Below are 26868 nucleotides of genomic sequence, written 5' to 3'. Positions count from 1 at the left end.
ATTTATCAGAATGCTGTTAATTTTCATTTCATCATTTTGTTTTAATAATTAGGTGTATCAAAAGCCAATTTTCGAAATTCTCGCGGCTAACGATTTGACACCCCCCAAAAAAAGTTTGTCGTCAGGATCAATTACGTTACAATGGATTAATTTGCAGAAATTGCAAAGATTAGAAAGATGGTTTAACCGTTCGTAAAACACTATTCGGACTTTCTTTCAAGGTTAGTATTTAAGCAAATCAGTGTACAAATTGTTTGGGCGTTTTCACAATACGAACCCAATTATAATATAATTACATTAATGTGATTAGAGTAGTTTTTGCTTTTACGGTTAGTTTTGTTCGGGTTTTTACAGCACACCAACACAATAAAGGTCTTTAGGGGCCAAAAGGAAAAAAAATTTTTTAATTTAAAAATTTTTAAAAATTTTCAAACCCCGGGTTAAAAATCACCCCACGTGCTGGGCTGAGATTTCCCTTTGAACAAGTAATTGAACCCCCTTTGTCCCCCTTTAAAAAACCAACAGGGGGAAACGGTGCTGCAGATCTAAATCTAAACCCCTTTTTAAGGGAACCCCCTTTGCCACAAGGGGATAATTTTTCTTTGTTATAAATTCTTATATTAATATGTTTATATATAATGATAAAAAATTTGGTCTTAACCCCTTAAACTTTAAATCGTAAAGAAAAAAATTAACAAAAATTCTGCAGGAGAACCTTTTTGGTGCCTTTTTTTTTTAAATTTTTACAGATTGTATTATGTTACTTTTTACCTCGTCTAATATTATTAAATATTTAGATACCTGGTTTATTTACGTCTCCCCCCATAGAAAGACAGTCTGACGTTAATCAAAGCGTTCTCCGATTAGTTCCATCTTGTTTTCATAGGGACTTCAGATGTGGCAAATCAATGGTTTGTTTTTCGTTTCTTCATTGTTTGAATACGCGCCTTCTTGATTGTTTAAGACGATATGTTTTGTGTCTGTCACATTTTTTTGTTTACATGTATTAAGCGTTTAATCATCAATTTCATTTTTAAATATATTCATGTGTGTATGTATGATTTTGAATTTATTTGATATATTCAGATATTCATGACGATCGAGCTAAATGATTGGTTCGAGCAAATACTGCGTTGTCGTCAAAGAAGAGCTGCTGCTACAGTTACAAGATGTATGCGGAAGATAGCAGAAATAAAGATGGAAGAAAAACGCATTGAAGCTGAGAGAATGAGACAGGAAGAATTGGAACAACAAAAGCAAGAGGCAGAGAAAGAGGTAAGAAGACGTAGAAAAATGTCCCAATCAACTGGGTTTAACATTAGTATAACCTTATTGATATGTGACTTGCACTTTAAAATGTGTTTAAGTATGACCACAGTCTGTACGATCTATCGACTTAAGGTACTGATGCAGTAAACCGGCTTTTATATAAAGAGCACGAAATTTTCTTTGTGATAAACATGTTTACGACAGGAACATAAAAATGTCATTAACTTTTAATATCTTTTATGAGGATACGTTGATATTAATATATAATCTTGCGGTTATAAATCGTAATGTTAGTTTTCTCCTAATTACAGAAAGGTAAAGCAAGTGATACATCAAAGGGAGGTTTAGGTTCTTCCAGAGGAGGTTTTGGAGCTGTCAGGGAAGGTTTAGGTGCTTCCTTGGGTCCTTTAAATGCTTCAAGGAGAGGTTTAGGGATATCAGTTAAATCAGTGACTGGCAATGATAGTGATCCCCCTTTTTCTTCGTCGGGTGATTCATCATTAACGTCGTCCCTTTCTGACTCTGGAGGAACATTTTCTGATGTATGTACCTACAACAAAGCTAGCCGTTGTGGTTTCGTGCTGTGTCATCCTTTTTACTTCTTTTAAATAATATGTGCGCCTCTGCGATTTTCTTTAAAACAATTGCACGAGGATATTGTACAGAACAACGTAGTCCAAAGTTTTCAAGTAAGAAAGTAAAAAAATGTAAAATTAATATCATATGTAGTGTACTGTATACAAAGGTGCTTGAAAAGATTGGTCCATGATTAAAATGATAATGAGATATTCCGTACTTATCATATAATCAGTTCAGATTGATAGAAAATTAAGACTTCTTGGCAGAAGTATTAAACATTATGACTCAATGTCAAGATCACTTTGTCATTTTGTATGAATTTCAAATTTTCATGTCCATTGATGGTTTGTTTTTTTTGAAATCGATGGAAAATTTTTTTAATTATATTGCAGAAATGTAAACAATAAGGACAGAGCAATTAGGTTTATAAAAACACATTTTATACAGACTTATCTACGAGAACACATATAAAATATAAGAATCAACAAAGTAAATATTTTTTTGTAAAATTGAATTGCTCAGAGGTTTGTTGTTATATAAAGCATTACCATGCAATATAAGAAATTACTCTGTATTGCGTGTTGCATATACACTTGGTATGTAGTAACACATTGTTGATTTCTTGAAAAGAAGATCTATTTCTTTCAGTCAGTTTTACGACTGTCTAGTTTAAATTTATTTCTCCTTGTGGTCATTTAAAATCATATATAAGTATAATTAATCAAGTATAATTAATACGTTTTAACAAAAAATGTTTCGCGCAAGTTACATACATGCGTATCTGTCCTTATTAAAAGATTATTTTTGATTACCCAAACGCATTTTCTTCGGGTGTATACTGTCCCGTCTTTGTGATGCTTCTGTTTTACTGTTTTTATTTTTATAGAAACAGCTAACCATTCTTGTGCAAACACTTGTTCTTATTTAACTGACACCATATTATGCTTTTTTGGCTTTGTTTCTATTATTAAATTTGTCTATGGTCATGTGAATTTGTATTGACGCTCAAGTATATTACAAGATAACGACATTAATTTAAATACAGGAAATATTATAATGCATTATATTTTCTTTATCAATTATTTAGCAAGGAGGCACATTACCACATGATGGAAGATTTCATTCATTCACTGATTCGACTCGACCACCTTCTTCAGTTGCCTATACCGAAGTCAAAAACACGGAAAGGAAAACGGTGGACAAATATGACGGAAAGGAACAAAAGAATACCGAGTTAAAAACTTCATCATTTATCATTTTTATTTGCCCGAAAGAATTTCGGACATATTATGTTATACCCCCTGGCGTCTGTCCGTCCGTGTCGTCCGTACGTTCGTCTATTCGCCCGTTTAAAATTTGGTTTCCAAAGCAAAACTTAAGTTCCATTTGGCCCACAATATTCAAACTTCATAGGATAATTGTCCATATTGAGTACAAGACCCCTATTGATGTTTTGTGACAAGGTCAAAGGTCAAGGTCACTAACCTTAAAACTGAAAACGGTTTTCCCTTAATAACTTCAGTATTAATCAACCTACAGTAGTAAAATTTTAAAGGCTGAACAGCCATGTCCAATACATGACCCCTAATTTTTTTAGGATCATAAGGTTGAAGGTCAGGGTCACAATGACCTTATCTCTTTTAACTTACAGTGTTCAAACTTCATAGGATAATTGCCTATATTGAATAAAAGATCCATATCTATATTGGGATTACAAGGTCAAAGGTCAATGTCGAATGACCGTAATATTGATAACAGTTTTACAACTGTCAAACGTCATAGGACGATCACTTATTTTGATTACATTAATCAAATGCCCTACAAAAATTGCTTATATTATGTCATACCCCAGGCGTCTTTCCGTCCATCCGTGGTAGCATTTTTACTTACAAACTAACAACTTGATGGTGGTGCTTTGGATTGGAAACAGCTACTGTATATATATGAAGGTTCTTCCCATGAAATATTCCCATGTCTATGTCTTACAAATGCTTCATCCTTACTAAAAAGGCTTTTCGGGCATATAATGCACCGCCTAGCGGTGCTCTTGTTCAGTATTGTTTTGACAATATTTAGATTTTACTTGATACTAGTATTTCAAATCACGCAAAGTGGGATATCCGTCAAAATAAAAATAGATGCGGGCTTACAAACTTAGATTAATTACTTACATAAGACTCGCCGTATGTAAACATACTGGAAATGAAACAGGTAAAGTAGTTTTCCATCTTCGACAAACAAAGGATAATTATTTTATTGATAAAATATAAATGTAATTAAAACTAGTCATACATTTGTTGTTGATCATTTAATTTGTTCGTTTATTGTAATAAAGTTATTTATTTAGGTTTTGGGATGTCTGTCAGATAATTGCACGGGAAAGGAAAATTCGTGACGTGGATGAGGACAGGGGACTTCAAGTTATCAAAGTTGTAGTTTATATACTCTTGTTCTGTACTCTCCTTTGGTGTGCTGTTGCTCAGAAACTCAGCTTGGTTGTCCTTGTGTCACCAGTAATTGATCGAACAAAAGATAATTCTGTGTCAGATGTAAAGGTAGTTAAATGTTACATCATGCATTTAAACAGACATTAAAGGTGATTCACAGTCAAGTGGTGAAAGTTGTTGAGTTCTGGCCTCTTTCTCTTAACCGCTGGATTCTTCCAAATAAGAAAACCATCCAGATGACTTTCTGAACGTCGGTGTTTCTACTAAGAAGTGGTGCCTGCTCGTGCCGGAAATAGTACAAGAAGGGGTACCTGGTACCTGACGTTTTCCTCCATAACTGAAAGCTGGGGAATTTCGTCATATGACCTCTTCAGTGTTGTTGTAATGTATGACCTACTTGTAACCGAATGGAAACAAATTAAACAGATTATACCATGACGATAACATTCACTAGCACATGTAAACGTACAAGTGCTAAATGGTAATACATTTTGTTCTTATTGTGTTCTCGTCTAGGTAAAGCAATAGATAGTTATAATATCATGTATTTGTAATATTACACTTCCCATTCATAAAATAGGAACTAAGTAAAGAAGCTGCAGCAAGACATATTTTGTTGACCATCGCCATCCTGATTCCTTACTGCCTGACGTTTCTAAGCAGTGTCTTTAAATGGATGTTTAACAACTTACACTTTCCAAGCCTATCAACGATTTTACTGGTGAGTATTTTGCATATACCAGACGTAATTGGGAAACTGTTACATTTATTTCCAAAAAGGTATTTACAGTAGAACCTCCTTCCAATAGCCAGCAGCTGGATAGTCAAATATTTTCTGTTGTAGGGAGGTGACTATTTATTGGAGGGTTTGTGTCACACTTTGATAGTGCCCACACAATAGTTTTGTCAGAGGTGGTGCTATTGACTAAGTAAGAATCGACAATTTTCAACTGGTGTCGTGCATGCTCAGAAATATTTAACTTAGAGTCGTTAAAAGTTACAGAAATGTGTGTCAACATGTGAAATTGTGCACCTTTGGTTTTGTTGAGGATTAAATCAGTATTTTTAGAGTTTTTGCCCCTGACTTATTAAAAATTTGCAATTTTCAATTTGTGTCGCTCGTAGCCAAAATGTATTTAACCTATAGTCATGAAACTACAGAGATGTGTAGTTGTGAATGTGGTGGTTTGCTTGAGCATTTATTCTGTATTTGTGGAGTTATTGATCTTGACTTATTAAAAGTTTGCAAGTTTCCACTTGTGCCGCACATACCCCCAAATATTTACTTAAAGTCACTTAAAGAAACTTTTCTTAAGTAAATGGTGGTCAGAATGTGTAGTTGTGCATCTCGCGGTTGCTTATGGATTGATTCTATATTTGTAGAATAATTGCCCTTGACTTGAATTTGCAATTTTAAATTAGTGTCGCGCGTAGCCAATAAAGTGTTTGATCGGAATAATGAGCTTTTACAAAAATGTTAATCAGCATGTTAAGTTTAACACCTTTGTGTTTGCTTGTAGATTTATAAATTATTTGTACAGTTATTGTCCTTGATGTAGTTTAAATTTGCAAATGTCGTCATGTGTCGCTCGCAGCCCAAATCAACTTTGACACTGAGTCTTGAAACTTAACAGCAATGTTGATCCTTATATACGGCTGTGCAGTTTTGTTATAGTAATTGCCCTAGAATAAATTTAAATTTGCAATTTTAACTTGTGTGTTTGTAGATCAAGTAGTATTTGACCTGGAGTCCTGAATGTTTACATTAATGTTGGGCGGCATGTGAAGCTATATACCAGGGGGTTGTTTGGGAGCATATTCAATATTTGTTGTTTTTTGCCTTTGACTTATTAAATGATTTGCAATTTTCATCTCGAGTCACATGTGGCCCAACATCATTTGACCTAAAGTCAAAAGATTGACAAAACAGTTGAGTGCAGGGGCAGCCGTGTCCTATGGACAAATTTCTTGTAACTTTGCAGGTTATTGAAAAATGTAGGGTGTAGAGACATAACAAACTGGAAAAAACCCGTATAGGTTTAATTAAAGATTACATAAGGAAATTTAAATATGATAAAACAGCAGAGTCACCCAAAACGTTTGCTGGCTATCTAAGAGGTGTTTTTCTCTTTGTTTTATAAACAATAAATGGCTATAGGCCGGAGTTTAGAGGATACCGGTGGTGAAATATAATTATATGGTATGTATAGTAAGCAGGGGGTAATGAAATTTGCTGTTGTAAGGAGGTTGCTGATGGATAGAAGTGACCTTAAGGGGGTACTGTTATTAAAATATAATTTTGCGTCTAGTGATGTTTATTTCCTAAAAATGTATAATTATTATGTACAGTGATTCAATGTTTTTACAATTACAGTGCTTGATTGTCGAAACAATGCATTCTATCGGACTTTGTACACTGGCGTTCATCATTCTTCCAGAACTGGACATGGTCCGTGGAATTCTTTTATTGGGTGGCGTAGCTTTAGTGCCTTCGGTTTTGTTTCCAATATGTGCTTCAGACCAAAAAAGCAGTGGGGAGAATGCAGAACAGTCAACCATATTCAAGTTCTTTGTTTCTGCTCTAAATATTTTAACAAGTGTAGTGCAATTTGCGTATATACCCGCTGTTTTGGTGTTGGATCATTTTGCCGACGATAGTAGAATAGACAAGGAAACTAACAATATTGTCTATTTCATATTAAGTATGTTTTTTGTTTCTTGTGCATATTGGGAGAATTTTGTAGATGACAGATTTTGCGGGAATACAAATTTAAGAGGTTATTGGAGAAGGTTTATATTAAAGGCAAAATTTGAACTCCAAGAAACAAGACCAATAATTTCAACATGTACAAGTTTTATAAAGATCGGCATAACCCTTCTTCTTTCATGGATTATAAAGGCGTATTATGTAGAAAACATTGACGATGACGATAATCATAAGCGTATCGAAAAAGTGACAATTTCGGAAGCGTTTGATAAGCTAAGCAAAAGTGATTTAAAGCGTAGCGGAGCAATAATAACGCTGATATTATCTGCCTTTATCGGACATTATGTTGGATATACAGCATGTAAATTAAAACTACAACGATTTTCGTTTTGTATTCCTCTCATGCTATCTACACCACTGGCTGTAGCTATAGCAGCAGTTGAATGTTCAATGGGAGGTGTACTGAGCCCGTTTACTTCTGAAAAGGGACAATGCCGAGAAGAAATCGAAACTATTAATGTGCTTTTACACTATATTTGTGGCACTGCTGTGTGGATATCTTTGTTTTGGCTGTGTAGACATATATTTTACCCAGATATAGAAAGTATAGAAAGACTTCCTAAGACCGAAAGGTAATATTAAAGTTTTATATGTCTATAAACACAATTTTATGGTATCTCCGGTTTGATTTGATTGTGAATCGTGACAATGTTACAATGTAATTCTGTTTTGAAAATGCATATTTAGCATTTTTCTTTATCTTTACAAATACTATATGCATACACGCGTACATTTCAGATTGTTTATGAATCCGTTCTATTGCGCAATACTTTTTGAGCAGCAACTACTTCTTAACAGACGCCGGAACATCCGGAAGGTACACAAGGATATAACAGATGGAACAGATGGAAAGGTCTATAACAAGTACGATAATTTCTTAACATATTTGAAATAATGTAATAACAGCAAAGTCTCAATTGGTCTACATTATTGATCAGAACCAAACAAGAATTTTTCGCCCTTGTTTTCGAAAAAAGTTGTGCATCAGCAGTTTAAGATTTAACGAATCTGGTTCAAATAAAAACAGCACTGCATGTGATCCTCTCACTAAAAAATTTATTTGCCTGCATTTCTGACACATATTGCAGGCTATATTTTTTACATTCTATTTAAGGTGAAGTGAGTGATAGTGTGTTGTCTTTAATTACCAAATATCTTTTTCCATTCGTTCCATGTTTATTTACTATTAACAGGTTGTCAGAAAATAATTCGAAAATTAATAACGATGGCAACAAAGAAGATGATGCTGCCAGCCAAGATGAAAATATAGAAAAACAAGGCGACAATCATGCGAGTAATTACAAAAACAAAAAGTTAAGAGATATTCCTATGATATACGCGTGTGCAACAATGTGGCATGAGACTAAATATGAAATGTTACAGCTTATGAAATCTATATTCAGGTAGGGTAATTAATTGTCATTGTCATGTAATTCTTTGTGTATTACATAAATAAAGTAGAAAAAGGCATGTTCTACACCGTATATTCAAAAAATAATCACATTTATCATAATTAAAAAAAATCACATAATTTTATATTACCGTATATTTTTTTCAGCAAGGGTAATCTTAAGATTGTTGTGGTTTCTTTTTCCTAGATTCTGTTTTGATAAATAGATGGATGGATTGCATCCGCATACTTACCTTGGATTCTAAATTGTTGAGTAAAATGTTTTCCATCATATTAGTTTGTTATGTGTAATCTAAAGTGTGCGGAGACAATTACAGCTAATATGTAATAAATTTGTATATTATATTTCATGCCAATGACAAGTTTTTTTTTGTTGTTATTGTCTAATGTTGAAATTCCTTTGCAAGACGTTTTAAACTGTAAAATAAGTTATATTTGGTATATCCGCTAAATGATTTTTGTCATTTCTAAATGGAACATATGTTTCGTAATAACAATGTGTTAACCGCAAAACTCGGGTCCATAACTCGAAGGTCAAGTTATGTGTCGATATATGTCCGCCAGTACATTTGTAGCTTGATTATGCGTTTGTTTTTAATTACCAGACATTTTTGTCGAAAAACTGATAAGCTTAAAAGGGCAAAGTGAAAAAATGTATTTTTTTTTTGTTTTTTTTAAAAAGGTTAACCATTTTCAACATTTTTACATTAATCTATGAATGTGTTCAGCCACTTAAACATTATAACAAAGGTCAAATTTGAAAAAGAAAGCCGTGGCTTTTAGGGCGTTGTTAGTAAAAATGGAGTTCCTATTTAGTCCTCGGCCAATCTTCTGATTTACGACTATGCTACTCGAGAGATTAATTACAAAATGTATTTAATTTTCAATCTATCTTCCTTAACTGTCAATACAGTCACGTGAACGGAAACGTTATTATGTCTCGCAAAATTTTTGGGAGACATATTGTTCTTGCCGTCTGTCCGTCGGTCAGCATTTAGCTTGTCCGGCTTTCACTTGTGAAACTGCTGGTTTGATTTCAATGAAACTTCACTAATGTTATCAGTACCAGCACTAGTTATGCATTTTTCCGCCACGTTGCGCTTGTGGCACCATCAGAGCTAAAAATAGAAAAATCTTGTCCGTCTTTCATAGGTTGAACTACAAATGGGATATCAATGAAACTTCACAGGAGTAATCAGTAACATTCCTTGTTCATATTTCCGGAACATTTCGCTTCCCTTCACAAAATTGCCGCAAGAGCTATGAATTGAAAAATTGTGTCACATTTCCCAATGTCAAACTGCCGGTGCGATTTCAATGAAACTTCACAGAAGTTACTTTTAACCTAGTTGTGCATATGGCACGAATGTTCTGCTTCGCTGCACGAAATGTCTGCCAGAGCTAAAAAAAACAAGAATCTTGTCTGGCTTCCACAGGTCAAACTCCTGGTGGGATTTCAAAGAAACTTCACATGAGTGATCGGCATTGTCATCGCCAGCCATCTTCGCTTTGCTGCACAAATGGATGCCATGGCTTTGATAAGTTAAATCCTTTCCATCGTCCACGGGTCAAACTGCTTGTGGGATTTCGACCAAAATATTCAGGTGTGATCAGTACCATACCTAGTATTTTTTTTTTTTTTGGGGGGGGGGACATATGTTTCTGTGACGTAAAAAACCCTTCTTGTTTATTAACAAGAATGACATCGTCAGCAATCCATTTTTTGTATTTAGCTCACCTGAGCTTGCTTTAAGGATCGTTGAATGACCGTCGTCTCTCGTCTACCGTCCGTCCACTTTAATCGTTGTCACGATGCTTATCTAGGTAATAGCTTGCATGAGTTCGAACATGGGTCATCTCAGATTAAAACCTAGGTCATAAGAGCTAAAAATAGAAAAACCTTGTTGACACTCTAGTGGTTACATTTTTGACTCATTGATCATCAAACTTAGTCAGGATGCTTTTCTAGGTAAATGCTCAAATGTGTTTAAACATGGGTCATCTCGAATGAAAAACTAGGTCACAGGAGCTAAAAATAGAAAAATATTGTTTACACTCTAGAGGCTACTGTTTTGATCCAAATATCCTGAAAATTGATAAGAAAGTTTGTTTTGGTGATTTCTAAAATAAGTTGAAATATGGGTAACCTCAGGCTAAAAATTAGGTTACACCGCCCAAATATGGAAAAACCTTGTTAAAACTCTAGTGGTCACATTTTTGATTCAATTATCATCAAACTTGGTCAGGATGCTTGTCTAGGTTATTGATTGGATGAGTTTGAATATGGGTCATCTCGGATGAAAAACTATGTCACAGGTGCTAAAAATAGGACAAGTTTGTTAACATTCTAGAGGCTACTGTTATGATCCAAATATCCTTGAAATTAGTCTGGGAGTTTGTTTAATCAAGTTTGAATATGGGTCACCTGGGTTCAAAAACTAGGTCACACCGTCCAAATATGGATAAACCTTGTTAACATTCTAGTGGTTACATTTTTGGCTCATTTATCATCAAACTTGGTCAGGATGTTTGTCTAGATAATTCTAAGGAAAAGTTTGAACATTGGTCACCTTGAATGAAAAACTAGGTCACAAGAGCTAAAGATAGAAAAATCTTGTTAACACTTTTGTGGCTACTGTTTTTATCCAAGCATCCTGGAAATTGATCTGAAAGTTTGATTTGATAATTTCTAGGTCATGTTCGAATATGGGTCACCTTGGGTTAAAAACTAGGTCACACTACTCAAATATGGAAAATCATTGTTAACACTCTAGTTGTCACACTTTTGACACATCAGTCATGAAACTTTGTCAAAATGTTGGTCTAGGTAATTGTTCGGATGAGTTTGATGGGTCACGTGAGCGATCTAGGGCCATCTTTGCCCTCTTGTTTTATCCAATTATCTTGGAATTTGGCCTGAAAGGTTCTTCTCATTGATGATTTCAAGGTCATGTACGAATATGGGTCACCTGGGGTTAAAAACTAGGCAACACCGCCCAAATATGGAATAACCTTGTAAACACTCTAGTGGTCACATTTTTGACACAGTCGTCAACAAACTATGTCAAGATGCTTGTCTAGGTAATTGCTCGGATGAGTTCGAACATGGGTCATTTAGATGAAAAACTAGGTCACAGAAGCTAAAAATAGAAAAATCTTGTTAACACTCTAGTGGCTTCTGTTTTGATCCAAATATCTTGGAAATCGGTTTAAAGTTTGTTTGATGATTTCTAGGTCGAGTTCAAATATGGATTACCTTGGAAAAAAACTAGGTAACACTGCTCAAATATTGAAAAACCTTGTTAACACTCTAGATGTCACAACATTATGACCTAAGTGTCATAAAACTTGGTCTGGTATGCTTGTCTAGATAATTCCTCGGATGAGTTTGAAAGGTCAGGTGAGCGACCTAGTGTCATCTTTGCCCTCTTGTTTACAGGACTAGGAATTTACCTTGAGGATAAATTAAAATATTATTGATCTTTATTGTTGGTCTTATTAATAATTTGAATCTAAAATTTATTAGCCATTCAAAATGGGAGCAAATTACGTCAACACATTAATAGCCTCATCAAGAAATTTGAAGTATATTTTCAGACCTTTGCACGGATATCTTCATTAAATTTGACAAGTTTATGAATGACATATATCTCAAATCATATGTCACTAGTAAAGCTATTTTTACGACGAAAAAAGTTAAATGATATTTTGTCTACCATATTCTTTGGTATAAATTGTGTAAGCGTTCGAACAAGTTCCCGATTAACCGGTTACTCGTTACCATCCCATCCGCTGTTGTTAGCCAGAATGGATTGTTTTGCAAAGTAATATAGTTATATGATTTACAATAACAACAAATAGCGAACGCGAGCTAACAGCACTCAGTTACAAAAGCACGGCATCCACCAGCTTTACTAAAACATGCGTCATAAACAAGTTTAGTTTAAGTGAGGCTACATGTAGTTTATTTTACTCCCTTTTGAAACTGAGTTATAACCATTTAGTGGTGAGGTAAGGGTTCTTTTTCAGAACGAATTTGTAATTTAGCATTTCAATATATAGATTTATCTTGCTTCAGAATGGACAAGGATCAATTTATTAGAAAACATGCTGAAGAATTTTTCCAGAAGGAAGATAAAGATTTCTATGACTTTGAAGGTTTAACAATTTATCATATCGTGGGCTTAGCGCAAAACGGTTGTAACTCACTTTTTCCCACAAAATAACATTTTCAACATTTTCAATGTATTTTGTGGTTATGCATATCCTCAGTAAGTATTTTAAATGGATTCTGAAAATTAACAAGTTAAATCAATATTTGTCAAAAGGTTGTATCTCAAATTACTCTTAATTTTCAGCGCAAAATGGTTGTATCTCAAGTTACAACCTTTTTGCGCTGAAAATTCTGATAGTGCAATGGAAGTAAAACAGCATTCTGGTTGTCTTATTTGAATCATCACATGAAAAGGAGGATATAAAGACAGTAAAAAAGATTTTTTGTTTTGATATATCTAAATTAACCTTAAATATTGGTAAAAAAACCCAACTAAATTATGATTTTATATTATCACATATTATCTTCATGAAATATATTTAAATGTAGATTACACTATATTTCAATCTCATAAATTAATTCCAATAAATGAAAAAGATCAACTACCACAATCAGCAATTGTTTGATATTAAGTAAATGAAATAACTTTCAAATATTGAAGGACAAATGTCCATATTCCCCCACCTACCCCAATTAACACATACAGTTTATAAAATGACAAGATGGACAGATTTAGCCCCTTATGGATAGAAAATTAGCACCACACTTATTTTACAGGGCAGACAAACGTTTCCATATTTTGAAAAATAATGCAAGAACATGTAGATCTTATTCAGAATATCTTCAGTTTATGCTCATAGTAGCAAAACTGAAATTGTTGCAGGCACAAAGTCCGTTCATGGAAGGTATGTCAAGGCCACCCAACTCAGACCCATAACGCTTTAGAAATGCTTTAATTCTTATTTCTCAAAAGCTTCTAAATTTTAGTGTTCTTATTCATGGCAAATTACCTGAACAATCTTTTTCATCTTTTGCAATTTTGAAAGAAGTACAGTTACAGTGAATTAGTATTCTTTGTGTAAGTCCAATACTGCCAGTGCTTTGATTACATTTTGCTACTTTTATGACAAATTATATTACATTTATCACCATTTTCTTCATGGTACAAGCATCTTACATTCTCAAAAAACATATTATTATTGTGAATGACTTAAAAAAACTACTATATAGTATATCATAAAGGTACAATTAAAGATAAAATAACGGGAGGGGATATGGGACCAAATTGAAGAGAGGGAGGTGTGGGTGTATTCTCCAACTATACAGACTAAAGACACACTTTGAAATACAATGAGGAAAAACTGAGAAGGGAATGGACAAAATGGCAGGAACCAAGACCATTGTTAAAATCCACAAACAAACCATTGAAGCAAATGACATACTTAAAAGGAACCATAGAATGACACTGCCTTGAAACATGGAAATAGCAAAAACAATTAGCCTAAGAGTTTATAATATGAAAAAGCTTCTTTCCAACATACAATGTAGAATTTGCCTAAAAGAAGTCCATATTAAACTCTATATCACAAATTCAGGGTAAGACCAAATTTGAAGAGGACCATGTTTAAATATTATAAACATCCAGTTTAAATTCTGTAATTAGTTTGTTATGACAATCTATGAAGTCTTTAACCCTTGACATGTTGGAACAGAAAATGGCGCGTTCTTGCCATAAGTATTATAAGATCCAGGCCAGCCCGAACACCTGTGCACTCAGTTCAGGTTCTGTACTGTGGACAGCTCAATTTTAGTAACGGTATATTGATTGATTGATTTGATTGACTTTTCCAAATACAAAGCAGGGCAAATCCATAACAGACATTCAGCAGTTTACTTTTCACTAACAGACAGACAGGGGTATGTTTTTTCCCAACAATATTGACCATGCACTCTTCATTTGACCCTATAGCCAGTAAATTCGGTAAACTTTTGATCTACTTTTAAATCTGTATGAATGTTTATAATACTGCACCTTTGTAACGTCGCTTTTCATCGGATAATCGTGACATTTATATAGCCTTATATACACGGCTGCTGTCGATTCAAAAATCATCTTACTTTTTTCTCTAAAAATTAATGCTTGCTGTATTATAAATTCGCTATAAAGATTGTTGACAGGTAATATGGCCGTATATAAACGGCTGTTTGCAATATAACCCGAGCCGCATATATTTACAAACAATCATTTACATAAGGCCATATAACCTGTCAACAATCTTTATAACTAATTATATAACCAGTTGTTAAGAATCCTTCTTAGCTCAAGCAGTAATTAAGACATACATTGTAGCTTCAAGACATTATAGACATTATAAATCCTGGTTAAGCCACTTTATTTCTTTTAATTTTAAAATTGCCCTCCTCTTATAACTCGTGCAAATCATTTTTATTTTTTTTTTTGTGTATACTATCTGTGTACTTTTTTATTAACTAAATTCTGTAGTGTGTATGCGCTAAACCATATACGTGTGCATAATGTCACCAAGAAACCATTAAAAAATATGGGTTTTAGAAAAAACTTGCCATTTCCAACATCCATTTGTTACTTTTGAAAACATCTTGATAAAACAAAAGGAAACACCACACTACTTGAAAGTTTTCGTAAAGTAGATATATTAAAACAATTTCAAATTAATTTCATTCTTGCAATAATTAAGTAAAAAAAACAAAAACACAAGAAGCGTGTCTTTATAACGCAGTGTTGGTTAGGAATCAAACCAGAGACCTTCATATCAGTAGCCCAGCATCTATACAAATGAATTACCTCACCTTACTGACATGTGAAGATAACAAATATATCAATATATTCATTTGATACAAGTGTTTATTCAATGACCTTAATGAAAGTTAATGAAGATCAAGGACAATATTGTTGGACAATATTACCAACCAAAATATGCCCAGAAGTAAAAGAAATTTTTTTTTTGGATATAGAATGTACAACTTCTGCAAATTTAATGTGAACTGGTCAGTGGGCTGAGGTAATTTAAAGGTATTCTTAGATTTTATGAACTTCCTAGGACAAAGTACATTTAATTGATATTATAACTGAAACTGAAAGGTATAACAAGTAGAAATTGATTTATCAGTACCCATCAATTTTAAGCTATGGTCTCACTTACTCCCGGCAGAGCCCAGGACCAACCCGGTAAGTTACCTGAGGATGATCCAGGACAATCCGGGGTGAAATTATTGTTGCTGTCACACTAACCCAGGCAGCACTACGGTAATTCCCAACTAACCCCGGATGCGCTCTGGACCATCCAGGCAGAGCCCAGGTGAAGCTGCGGTTCATGCCGGTGCTTCCCTGGTCGATCCAGGCAGACCCCTGGTAGATTGAAAAAGTGCGAAAAAGATAACATTGATACATAATTTTTATCTTATATAATATCTATTGTTAAAGAACAGAAATTCATGATGATTTTATGAAAAATCCTTATGCAATACTGGATAGAAGGGAAACAGGAAGAGTTTTAATACAAACAAGTGCAATCATAGCAAATTGTCGTGATTCTTTTGAAATGAACTGGACTTTGCCTAGGCTCTACCTGGATCAATCGTAGCTCCATCATCATCCTCCGGGGCTCTACCGGCATCCTCTTGGGCTCTGCCGGCATCTACCGTGGCTCTGCCAGCGTTCACCGGGGCACTACAGTAGCTCTACTGCCTATATCATAACCCGGAGCATCCCTGGTTTGTGCCGGCAAAGCTACGGTGCTTCCTGGGTGTAACCCTGGTCGTTCCCGGCAGGATGAAGCCTGCAAAGCTTTACTTCCTGGATCATCCCGGACCACCCTGGTGATATTAAATATTTTATTCCATCCAGGGACAAATGCCGGATGTTCCTGGATCATCCCAAACATTGCCAACAGAGTTACGGACATACCTCGGTTGTTCCCGGTAGAGCCCCGGATCACCCCAGACGTCTACTGGGGCTATGCCAGGATGTCAGTGAGACTGTAGCTTAAAGTCAAGACACATTATGAGGACCTTGTATTCACAGTTGTTATGGTGTCTCTGTCATATTTCCAAACAAATATTTTTTAAATGTTACAGCTTAAACTCTAAACCTGCAAATGGTGTCTCTTATACTATCATGCAACTAGTAAAGATCAGAGCCAGCGTAATTATCCTTTAAAACATTTTGAAATCTAAAAGATTTTGAATGATTTTGCTAAAATTGAAGTCCATAATATCAATTAGGGTAAGGATTAAATGCCCAGCAGCTGAAAGGGTGGCTAAACCTTACTTTTTATTTTGAAATATATGTACATGTGTCTAAGATAGCATTTATACCATTCTATAGAATAGCATTTATAATTAACCATCAAAAATAATTTTAGCTTATCCCTTAATATATTTTTAAATAAAGTGGTATAGGCTATATTATTCTCTATTGAGAACATTCATTCTCTTCAAAGTTATCAATAATTATTCTTACTTTCATAATTTTCATCATTCAAAACATGACTTGCACTTATTTTATAATCTTATTTTATGATGGCTACATATATTTTATGTGATTTAGAAGTAATGTTTTATTTTATCCAATTGTTACATCCTATAAAAAAAGATATGAGTTTGAGATACTTCCGTTTTGCACAAAGAAAATAATTAAATTTGTTCAAAATTTGTGCGGAAAACAGTTGTAACTTGAGATACTACCCTTTTGCACAAAAAAATATGTAACAAATTATCAAAATTTTATTTGCAAAACGGTTGTAACTTGAACTTATTTAAATATCTTTTTTCAAAAATAATCTGCTTCTTTTCTATTATTTTGTTTCTAATTCCTTAACTAAAATGTATATATTTTCCTGAAATAAAACATTTTTATTTATTAATAAAAGTTTTAAAAAGTTTTTTCATGCTCCTGTAAAATTTGCTTAAATTGAGTTACAACCGTTTTGCGCTAAGCCCGCGATATGGCTATTTATATAACTGCTTTGAAATGTCTTACAATAGCAAGTTCTATTAAATTTAAAACTTTAAGTGGCAAAAGTTGAATGCTACCAGTCCTCTAAGATAAGAAAGAAATTTGTTTTGTTGTATCATTTATTCAATCAATTTATATGTAAATTTGCTCAAATTTATAATTGTTTTCAACTCAATTCCTTCTCCGTTGTCTGTCTGTATGTCAGTCATTTTGTTCGTCTGTCTGTCACAAAACATCTCGGAACAACTCATCAAAAAATACTTGTGCAATTTCATCCAAACAGGCATGACCAGTACTAAGTCTAGTTGCGCATATCGCCTGCATTTTCCGGTTCAATAATTTTCATAGCTCTTTTATAATTTTAATTGTTTGTCCGAACTACTACTCTTATACCACTTATGCAATTTAATGACACTTAAGAGGATTGATCTGTAGCTTAAGTACTTGAGCATATACTTGAGCATATTGCGCGGATTTTTGTTTGGTTGAATGATTTTTTGCCGAGTTATAACCTTTGAATAAAAATATGTTTTTCTTTATCTTGCCAGCTACACAAACGCTTGTCCGGACTTCTTCTCACCAACTGCTGTATCATACAGAAGCTTTTCTGTAATACCCCTCAGACAAAATTTGTGCAATTTCATCAAAACTTTTCAGGAATGATCAGTACCATGTCCAGTTGTGCATCTTTTCAACATTTTTAAGTTCATTGATATATGTCAGAGTTATGGCCCTTAAATGAATTTAATTTAAGTTTAGAATTTGTCGGACAATTCCTCTTATATCACTTATGCAATTTTGATGAATCTTTACAGGATTGATTGGTACCTTAAGTTCTTGAACATATTACACAACTTTTAAGGTGGATGATTTTGGCCGAGTTATGGCTATCATGAGGTAACACATGTGATCACTGATCGCTCTTGTTTCAAAAAAACATCTTCTTCTCCATTACAAAACTAACGAAGTAACTTGTTTTGCCTCGAAGGGCAGCATATAGTAATCGCACTATCCGTCTGTCCTTCCGTTTGTTTGGTAATCTTGTCTGCGCTTCAAAACCGACAAGGAGATTTCCGTGAAACTTCGCAAGATTGTTGGTCACCAAGCCTAGTTGTGCATACTCTTTATATGTACTGCTTGATTTTGCACAGCTATGACCCCTTAACCGTTTCCCTTGTTTCGAAGGCTTTTTGTCCCCCCCCCCCCTTACTATTTTGAGGCTTCAAACAATGAAAATATGCCCTATTTAGGCCCCAAACACTGTTTTTCTTTGAGAAATATTGTTTAAAACGGCGACCACTTTTTCAGCAACGTCGCCTATCCAAATGTTACATCAGGGGGTTGCCAGAAGGGGGATGTGCCCCCTTCTGTTAGGAGGTTTTGAAGGGGGCGGCAGTCCCCCTCATCGCCAAGAAAATTTTGGACATGTGGCTGGCTAAAAATGGCCTCAGGTCAATCTTAGAATAACTAGTAACCGACGCTGAGTAGCCTTTTGCTCTCTCTCAATTCATTGAGAAGTTGCAGCACTTTGAAATCAGTTTTGATAACAAAAACAATGCAAAATAGTAATTTTTGGCAATTTTGAGACGTCCCCCTGTTGCCATGGTAACAGGAAATTTACGATTGAACATGCTGTTACAGAGGTTTTGGTCAAGTTAACACTTGTGCCAAGTTTTATCAGTATTGAAGCATTTTTCTTAGTTTCATAGCAGTTTGAACTTGTTACAGGAGGCTTTTCAATGAAAACGGCCATTTTTCGCAATATGCTCTTGGGGTAAAAGGATAATTAAAAATTAAAAATGTCAAAAAACAACAATTTTTCACCAAAATTAGGTGAAAGGGCACGTGTTAACAAGGAAAAACTAGTTTTTTGGTAATTCCAAGGGTTTTTTTAATCATTTTTTGTTAATTAAAAAAAATGTCAAAAACAACAATTTTTTCACCAAAATTAGGTGTTAGGGCACGTGCTTACATGGAAAAACAAATTTTTGGGTAATTCCAAGACTTTTTATCAAATATTCTCATTCTTTTGTTAATCGTTTTCCTTATATGTGCGTGTTTCGAAGGCTTTTTACCCCCTTCCCGTTTTTTGAGGCCTCAAACAGTGAAAAAATGCCCTATTTCGGCCCCAAACACTGTTTTTCGTTTGAGAAATTTTGTTAAAAAAGGTGACCACTTTTTCGGCGCCGTCGCCCATCTAAATGTTACATCAGGGGGTTGCCAGAAGGGGATGTACCCCCTTCTGTTAATGGGGTTAAAGGGGGTCGGCAGTCCCCCTCATCGCCAAGGAAATTTTGGACATGGGACAGGCAAAAAATGGCCTCAGGTCGATCTTAGGGTTACGAGTAACCGACGCTGAAAAGCCTTTTACTCTATTTCAATTCATTGAGAAGTTGCAGCACTTTTAAATCAGTTTTGATGGAACAAAACAATGCAAAATAGTAATTTTTGACAATTTCGGGACGTCCCCGGTTGCCATGGTAACAGGAAATTTACGATTGAGCATGCTGTTACAGAGGTTATGGTCTAGTCAACATTTGTGCAAAGTTTCATCAGTATTGAAGCATTTTTCATAGTTTCATAGCAGTTTGAACTAGTGAACTAGTTTTTTTGTAATTCCAAGGTTTTTCATCATTTTTTGTTAATGGTCATTTTTTAGTAAAATAACCTTGTCAACACTATATCTCTAAAAACCGTTTAGAAATTTCAGTGAAACATTGCAGGATTGTTTATCGCCATGCCTAGTTGTGCAAAGTGCTTTGATTTTCTGCTTGCATTTCTTTGCATAGTTATGGCCCTTAAATGACCAAGTTTTATTAAAATAAGCTTGTCAGAAACTTCCTCACCAAATTGTATAGGGGGTTTTTGGGAAATTTCAAGGTTGTTTGTCACCGGGGCCTAGTTCTGCAATGGGTCTTTTGGTTTATTTTGTTTGAGGGTTTTTGGGACCCCAGTTATTTTCCCCCTTTAATGGTCTTTTTTTTGGTAAAATATTTTTGCCCCAAAAGCTATATCCCCCAAAAAAACCCGCTTGGGGGGTTTTTCACTTTAATTTCCCACAGGATTGCTGGTTAAAACTTACGGGTCCGGGTTTTTTCCCCTCTATTTTTTTTTGGCACAGAAAAGGGGTTTTTCCTTTTTCATTTTTGATTTAATTTAAACCCTTGTTTTGCCTTAAGGGGTCTTTAAAATAAGTAAAAAATTATTCAACGTTTCATAAAAAATTTAACGGGGAAAGGGGGGAAATTTTTCAGTAAAAATTTCCCCGGGTATTTGTTTTTCGACATGTATCTTCATTTTCTACTTGAATTGATTAGGTACAGTTTTAAAACCCCAAAAACGCGTTTTAATCCCCAAAGGGCCCTTTTTTCGGGGGGTTTGGGGATTTCAGTAAAACTTAAATGGGGATTTTTTTGTCACCAACCCTAGTGTGCATAGAATCTTAATTTTTCAATAAATTACCTTTGTCCATTCTTCATCTCAAAAACTATTTGGGAAATTTCATTTTTTATTATTTATTTTCGTAAAGTAATTGCCGTTGATGAAAATTTGTTTACACAATTTCTACTACACTTTTTATGGAATTAAACTTAATGAATAAAACAAATTTAATATACTTTGCTATTTAAGACTAAGCTTATTTAACTATTTAAAACATATTCATTTTAATATTGTAGCACACATTCTGTTTGATGATGCCATGACTTTGGATGATAATAACGAATGGATTCCAAATAAGTTTGTCAAGTTATTGACAACCATAATGGACGATGCCGCAAGGTAATTTCAATAGGAGTCAGTCATAATAGAAACTTTGATATCAAAATTCTTAGTAGTTTTACAATAGGAAAAGACATTTATGCGACTGCACAAATCTTCATGTAAGGAAATTAATCAAATTAGAATTCTTAAAGTTTGTAATTCACATTTGCGCGTTTGTGTGCGTGTTTGAGGTGTCATGCTCTATCACATGTAGCTCTAAAAGTGCTTGAGCTAGAGTCAACCAACTGGTCAGAAATGCTGATCAGCATGTGAAGTTGTGCATTTTTGTCTCGTGTAACCGAAAAATATTTGACCTAGAGTCATGAAACTTTACAGAAAGGCTTGTCAGCATGTGTAGTTTTGGGGAATTTCTTGCATACTTATTTTATTTATTTGGCTGTGTAGAGTAATCCCCCATTAATTTAATAAAAACATTTCCAAAATATTGTGTCTTATGTAACTCATAAAGAGCTTGAACCAACAAAATATACATGAATGTTGATAAACATGTAAACTGGGCTCCTCGGTATTTCTTTTGGGTTTATTCAGTTTAAGGGTTATTGGTCTTAAATTTCCATTTTCAACTTGTGTCTTGCGTAAATCAAAAGTATTTGACATAAAGTCATAAAGCTTTACTTGTTTATTGTTGTAATATTAGTGTTGTTATGTTTGTCTGGTCCTTCGAATCATTGATACCAGCATTATTTATTGTTAAGGGTTGAGTACCGCTCAAGCCGGTGGTAGCGGGCGTGGGGGATATTGCGCTTATTCATTATCCCTCATGTACAGACTCAATCAAACCGAGTCTGCAATTTTCATGTAATTTTGTTGTGATTAATGATTCCGAGGGATCACTTTGTTTTAAGATTTTTATAGGTTAAAGAATGTTGGTTCTTCATTTTAAGAGCTTGCTTTTTTTTTCCCATTTCTTGCATACTTTATAAATGTAAAATTTAAAAAATTTTTTGAAATTTTTTAATTTTGGGGGAAAATCGGGGATATCAATTTGGGAAAAAAAATGAATCCCTTTTTAATCCCAAACCAAAAGGGTAAAGGGGAACGTAAAGGGTTCCCCTTTTGTTTCCTTTCATTTTTCCTTCTGTACATGGGGTTAAAATTTACAGGGGAAGTGTTGGCGCCCCCTGTAATATGGAAACATTTCTATTTCTAACCCCCTGTTTTTGTGTGATTCTTGACATGGTATATTTAAAAATATATTTAAAAATTTAAACCTCTTATTGTTTTATTCAAATATTATACTGATATTCGATTTTAGCGGTGTATATGAAAAACCCATGAAAATCAAGGCACCTTACAAAATCCCTACACCATATGGCGGACAAGTTATATATACAATGCCAGGAGATAATTTCCTTTTCATACATCTGAAAGACAAACAAAAAATAAGGCATCGGAAGCGTTGGTCCCAGGTAAGTATATTGTTTGGCATGCACATTATGCTTTTGACTTGCATTGTTTGACGTTTTGTGATATTGAGTGTTTTCATCATTTGTCTCTCGCTGTTGATTCCGAACTCATGTGTCATAAGAATGGGTCATTTGTAGTGAAAATGGTAATTGTTGGTTTATCATCGATGAATTCGGTCAAATGGACAAAAGCCCACATATAACCAAACGTCGTTGAATTTGGTATAAAAATAAAAGCGATTGATTGCCAAACAGCCCAAATTGAAAATTTTTAAAAAACTTTGGGGAATGAAAAATTTTCCCCAAAAGTTTCTTTTTTAAAATTTTTTTTTTTAAAACCTGTTTTAAAAGGTCATGAAACTTGTATTTAATTTTTTTGGGGTTTTCGGATCGTAAAAAGGGGGTGTCATAAAACGGTTGACCAGCACTGAACGTAGAAAAAATTTAATGTTTTAAATTTCAAGGGGGAAACCCGGGAAAAGTGCACCTGAGGGATCAAGGGGGGCAGTCGATTTTAAAAGCTTTTTGATGCCCAAAACCCCTTAGAAAGGTACTTTTTACCTTTTTAAATGTGATCTGAAAAAATCTTAAAAAAATATAACATATGTTTATAAAACAAATTTCCCCCTTTGGGGATAATTAAAAATAAACACTTTACAATAAATCAAACATATAGATGATATTAATGAATGTATGTTCAATATTGAATTTATTGAGCGAGTTGAATATGATATTTTTATTGAACAAGATCAAAAAGATAAACAATATAACGAATATAATGATCTAATATACTAAAACTATAAGAATTGTTAAAACTTTAAAACTGAATAATGCTTACACTGACGCGTTCATAGTGAATTGCAAAAATTACGTTTGTTAAAAGCAACTGACGTCAACTCAAAAATGTGCACGACCTATCCATTACCTTGTTACGGTGTTGCAAAAGCCGCACTGGAATGTGATCAATTTCATTAGTTTTGATTTGAGCCAAATAATCATTTCTTTATATAGGCACAAAACACGTTTCTATTGGCGCTTGACGGTGACGTGGACTTTACCCCTGGGGCCGTTCGCCTTCTTCTTGACAGGATGAAGAAAAACCAGAAGGTTGGAGCTGCTTGCGGTAGAATACATCCAATTGGAACAGGTATTTTATGAATTCTTGACAAAGTCTTACAAAAATACAACGGCTAATTGACATTCTTGATAAATATTGTGATTCGTAAAAAGTATACACGGTTACACGTATTTTCATTTTTTTTTAAATATTTCTAGACGTACACTCGTCAAAATAACATAACTTATATTGTTTAAGTTGAACTTTACAAAAATGTTTTTGTCAAGTATTCTAAATTTACCAGAGTTAAATAATTTAGTAGCATTGGTTTAATAACAAATATTGAAAAAAGAACATCTTATACTTTTTAACATATTTGTTAATAGTATTGAATCTTGGCTGACGTCAGGAACAGTAGCATACTTATCTTTGATCGTGCTTCGTTGTACAAATATTGTTTAATATGAGTCGATATGTATGTATGTAAATAGTTTATTTAAAAGAAGCTTAAAATAAAAAAAGACTTCCTACATTCAAATTTAAGTAACATACACATTAATGCCAACCCTTTTGTGTTTAAGGACCAGTTGTTTGGTTCCAAAAGTTTGAATACGCTATCGCACACTGGCTACAGAAAGCAACGGAGCATGTTCTCGGATGTGTACTTTGCAGTCCCGGATGTTTTTCTATGTTTAGAGGGTCAGCACTTATTGATGACAATGTTATGAAGAAGTATACCATTCTACCAACAGAATCTGCGCATCACCTTATGTACGATCAAGGTCTGAGATATACTTATGTGTTCGATTTATTTGATACTAAATAAGACTAAAAGAATAAATTTTTTTCATTGTTCTTGTGTCATTTATGTGTACTTCATCTTCACTTTTACATATTGATATTAAAAGTAATGTTGTGAAAATTTATATAGTACGAACAGAACATTATTCTCGATAATTGTTTTATTATCCTCAGTTCATCGAGTTTGCTTATTGAGAAAAACAAACACCTTTTCAAAAACGAACTTAGCCCTTCATAAAAGCACGTGTGTCAAAGCTTATACATAATAACTATTAAATTGATCACTGTCTAAAATTATGTTTATATGGATATCAATTGAATAAGGTGCAATTATAAATGATTTTCTTCACTTTACATTTCTGTACAGTACAAATACAACAACTTAAAGCGGTCATAACTACGGTTTCTACTATAAATATACTTACGATTTTTTTATCGCCGATTTTAAAATTTTGGTCATATCTCGGCAGTCTCATAATGTAATTGAACGTCCAAACATGTTCTATCTTTAACCATTTTCACAGGAAAGAATACGTTGCCTTTTAACTACAAGCTAAACCTACATGTATGTATAATTTAATGTGGGTTCGAAGATACTTTTGATTTTTCTCATATTAGGATGTTATCCAGCTAGCTTGCATAAGAGTGTAATTCTACTTAGGTAATCGCACATGTAGGAGATACTGTATGCAAGGACTCAGGCGATTTTCGTCCATTCGTAGGTCAACATATGGCCGAAACAGTGTCTTCGTGACTTGAAACTCAAATAAAATCGTAATTACCAAAGATCGACATGTTTATTTTTCAAACATTTTTCAAGCAGACTTATTCTTACGTACGTTGGATCATTTACACACACGCTGTGTCACTATTTTCAGGCGAGGATCGATGGTTTATGCACCCTTCTTCTACAGGCAGGGATATCGAGTTGACTATGCAGCTGGATCTGATGCTTTCACGTATGCCTCCTGAAAAGTTTTGCTGAATTTTTTTTAATCAACGTCGAAGATGGATGCCATCTACCGTTTTCAAAACATCATCGACCTTCTTGCTGACTACAAGAACAACAGTATATGTGAATTCCAATATCAGCATGCTGTATATCCTGTATCAAGGGTGCCTTGCTATTGTCTACCATTGTTGGCCCTGCAACTGTTATAATGATGATCGCTGGCGCTACCATGGTTGTCTTCAAAGTCACTGTCATATGGGGATATGTGATTGCTCTTGCCCCCTGCGATATTCTACTTTATCCTGTGTTTTTTATGTGAAGGCAAAAAACTCAAATTTCAAGTAGCGGAGAATTCTCACAGCACTATACGCGTTTGTTATGATGATCGTATTAGTCGGAAACTTTAGTTACCGCTGGCCCAAGAAAGCCCATTACATCCGAGTGTCATATTTTTAGGCTTTCTTGTTATAGCCTTTACCTTTTCAGCGCTGTTACATCCAATGAGTGGTCATGCATTATTTTCGGTCCTCTTTATTTTCTTCTTATACCCAACTGGCTTCTTACTTCTCAATATATATTCATTGGTGAACTTGAATAACATCTCATGGGGTACTCGAGAAGTACCGAAGAAGAAAACTCCAGCCGAAATAGAAGAAGAAAAAAGGCAGAATGAGGAAAAGGAAAGGAAAAATAATAAAAGAGGCTTTTTCGGTAGATTCTTTCCTACATTTCCTACTAAAGAATTCAAAGATATTCTACGTAAACTCACAGAGAAGTCAAAATGCAAAGAGAGAGGATTTTAGTTCCAATGAGACAAACAAATTACTGAAAGAAATAATTGATCATTTGAAAGAAATTGGTGACCAAATTAATAAGCCAAAACCTGCACCGACAGAAACGGCTCTTTTTGATGAGGATACAACCATTCAAGACAAACCTGACAACACAGATAGACAAGAACCTTCACAGGTCAAACTTCAAAGTATATTAAAGAATTCCCACTCCGATCAGCATACAAAAAGACATGCAAAAATATCTGACAGCTTAAGAAATATTAACGATGACTCTGAGGAAACAATAAACGATAGAGGAAAAAAGAGTCGTGACGAACTGGTTAATCCAGCTTGGACAGAGTGCAAAGAACTTGGAAATGGCAAAATAGTTACACTTGCTTTAGAGGAACTGAAGTTTTGGAAGAGTTTTATAACAAAGTAAGACATATTCTTAACGTTCCTTTTTGGCCTTTTCAACTCTGGTGATTCCAGTATTACTACTTGAATACTGTATAACCCGCCTAGGATAATTATATTACCTACTTTTTAAATTTGTCTTTTGACGTCTTGTCT

At 34.2% G+C, this 26868-nt stretch overlaps 1 pseudogene; it reads left to right on the top strand.

Annotated features, from left to right (window-relative positions):
• The window catches only part of LOC132746861 (chitin synthase chs-1-like), a 59712-nt pseudogene that overhangs the window by 31109 nt on the left and 1735 nt on the right, over positions 1-26868 (top strand).

Source organism: Ruditapes philippinarum, unplaced genomic scaffold (assembly GCF_026571515.1).
Source record: "Ruditapes philippinarum isolate M1 unplaced genomic scaffold, ASM2657151v2 ctg2866_1_1_1_1, whole genome shotgun sequence".
NCBI lineage: Eukaryota > Metazoa > Mollusca > Bivalvia > Venerida > Veneridae > Ruditapes > Ruditapes philippinarum.
This window is presented reverse-complemented; position numbering and strand designations above follow the sequence as displayed.